The 2,892-nt window shown below is 47.5% G+C and overlaps 1 pseudogene across 1 annotated transcript; it reads left to right on the plus strand.

The window, feature by feature from the left end:
* The first annotated feature begins 2,374 nt into the window (after positions 1–2,374).
* On the plus strand, positions 2,375–2,892 carry LOC309806771 (glycine cleavage system H protein, mitochondrial-like; annotated as a pseudogene). Its single transcript has one exon. The product of its transcript is annotated as a glycine cleavage system H protein, mitochondrial-like (transcript).

Below are 2,892 nucleotides of genomic sequence, written 5' to 3' on the forward strand. Positions count from 1 at the left end.
GGAGTTGTTCCACGTGTAGATGTATTTCTGGTGTATCTGTGGGGAGGAAGGTGATCTCCGCGTCTTACTCTTCCACCATCTTCCCCTTGTCCCCCCTATAATTTCTTAAGGTACATTTTGGATCCCTTTTTCTCTTTCTTCCCCTTCTGGAATTACTATTATGTGTAGGTTGGCATGCTTTGTATTATCCCATAGGTGTCTTATATTGCTTTCATTTTTTTTTTTAAATTTGGCTTTCTGTCTGCTGTCCTGATTGGGTGATTTCCATTATTCTATCTTCCAGGTCACTTATTTGTTCTTCAGCATTATTCATTCTGCTCTTCATTGTCTATAGCTCAGCTTTCATCTCTGCAAATGAGTTTTCTAATTCTTCTCGGTTCCCCTTTATAGTTTCTAGTTCCTTTTTACAGTACTCTGCATTTCTGTTGATAGCCTTTCTTAATTCCGTCAGTATTCTCATTATCTCCTTTTTGAAATAGGTGTCTATTAGACTGAAGAGGTCTGCTTCATTGTTGGTTCTTTCAGGGGAGTGCACTTGGTCTTTTAACTGGGAGTGGTTCCTCTGTTTCTTCATTTTACTTATATTTCTCTTAATCTGTGAATTTAGGAGAAACATTTATCTACTGTGGTCTTGGAGGGCTGTTTATATGTGGGATCATCCCTGTGTAGCTTGTGTGAGTTTAATATATTTGATGTGAGGGCTGTTTTTAGTATGGATGCCTGTCACTTCTTTCCTCAGTGTGTGCTGGTCATTATCCCCTTGATATGGGGTGTGCAGATGCGATGGCTGGTGCCCAGTCTTGGGGTTCTTGGCAGTGGCAGGCAGCTCAGGCCTGCCCCAGGGACACGCTATGCATGTGGACATGGCTTGCAACCACTCCTGGAGTCTGAGAGGGAGGTGGCAGGGGCCCGTGACCACTCCTGGCATCCAGGCGGGCAGTGTCAGTGACCTGAGACTGCTTCCAGGGTTTGGGAGGGAGGTGGCAGGGGTCTGCCATTGCCCCTGGAGCCTGTGCAGCCAGTGTCCTCCTCTCTGTGAGTGCACGCACAGGGAAAAAGGCTACAGTCCAGGTCCCACCACTCCCCTCAGGCACCCCCCCAAACAGTGGCGCCTGGCATCTAAGGCGGCCCAGACTTCCTCTGTGTACACCCCCTCCAGAAGCCGCACTGAATTCCAGCCCCCTGCGTCGGTCTCCACACGGCCACCCCCAGTCCGCTCCTTGGTTCCGACCTCCGAAGCCTGAGCTCCAGCACCCAGCCCTCGCCGGCACTGGCGGACACGCGCATCAGCCTGGGGAGTGCAGGGTGGCGGCACTGACTGTGCAGTTCTCCCTCTGCTCCAGCTGCCACAAACCGGCTTCTGTGCTTTCCTTTGAGGCTCTGAAACTACCCCTCTGTCCTGGTTGATCTCCCCGCCAGAGAGAGGGGGCTTCCCAGGGTGCAGGAACCTTTCCTCTTTCACAGCTTCCTCCCAGGTGTGCAGGTCCCATCCCGATTTCTCTCTCGCCTTTTTTTTTTTTCTTGTTTCCTACCCAGTTGTGTGGAGATTTTCTTGTCCTTTCAGTAGTCTGAGGTCTTCTGCCAGAGTTCAGTAGGTATTCTGTGAGAATTGTTCCACATGTAGATGTATTTCTGTTGTGTTTGTGGTAGGGGGTGAGCTTCACATCCTACAATTCTGCCATCTTGATCACTCTCGTATATAATAATTTAAATAAACCCGTTTTGCAATACGAGATAGGTCTTGCGTGCTTTCTATCCTAGTTGGGAACCTTCCGGTGTCTGGTGTCAGAAACCCAAGTCCAAGTAGCTTAAACACAAAGGGGCATAAAGAAGGCAGGGAAGAGGTCTCAGAGAACCTAAGGACAGAATAAATGGGGCCTTAACTAGGGATCTCCTATCACATCTTTGCCCCTCTTTTTTGCTTCTCTTTTCCTGCCCGCATGTTTTCTCTTACCGACCACTGGCTTACTCTACACCAAGCAAACCAGTTGCTCAAAATTTTCAAGGTTTTCATCTTGCAGTTCTGGCATTAGAGCAAGACTAACTTGATTCTTAATCCCAAATGGTTAGGGACCCATTCCTAGAATAATGTCCTTAAGTCTGGGCAAGGGATTTTTTGAAAAACACAGCAACTTGTGGAGAACCAAGTGGATGGAGTTGGAGGTGGGACAGGATGCCCCTAGCTCACTGCCCAGAGGAGGCAGTGGCAGACAAATCAATAGAGACCCATTATTTTTTCCTTCTCTCCCACATGACTATTGCAAAACCAAAATCTATTATATCTTATCTCAGGCTCTGCAAAAATAACATTATTGAACCTTCAGGGTTCTGGCAAAACACTGCAACTTTAGAAAAGCTAATTCTTACTGTGAACATGGCACTGCAAGCGGCGCGGAGCATGCAGGCTGCGGTCTGTAGGCTACGGGCCATCTCTGTGCCCAGTGCGCCCCTGACCGCTGTGGCCCTGGGGACTGTGGGTGGGCACCCTCCAGGCTCGGTGCACCAGCCCTGATCTGGTGTCGGTGTATAAATTCACAGACAAACATGAATGGGTACCAACAGAAAACAGTGTTGGAACAGTGGGAATCAGCAATTTTGCACAGGAAGCTTTAGGAGTTGTTGTTTACTGTAGTCTGCCTGAAGTTGAGACAAAAGTGAACAAACAAGAGGAATTTGGTGCTTTGGAAAGTGTGAAAGCTAGTAGTGGACTCTATTCTCCTCTGTCAGAAGTAACTGAAATGAATGAAGCTCTAGCAGAAAATCCAGCACTTGTCAACAAATCTTGTTATGAAGATGGTTGGCTGATCAAGATTGACACTCAGTAACCCTTCAGAACTAGATGAACTAATGAGTGAAAGAGTGTATGAGAAATACATAAAATCTATTGAGTGA

Source organism: Mesoplodon mirus (genome assembly GCF_964341445.2).
Source record: "Mesoplodon mirus genome assembly, chromosome: 6".
Lineage (NCBI taxonomy): Eukaryota > Metazoa > Chordata > Mammalia > Artiodactyla > Ziphiidae > Mesoplodon > Mesoplodon mirus.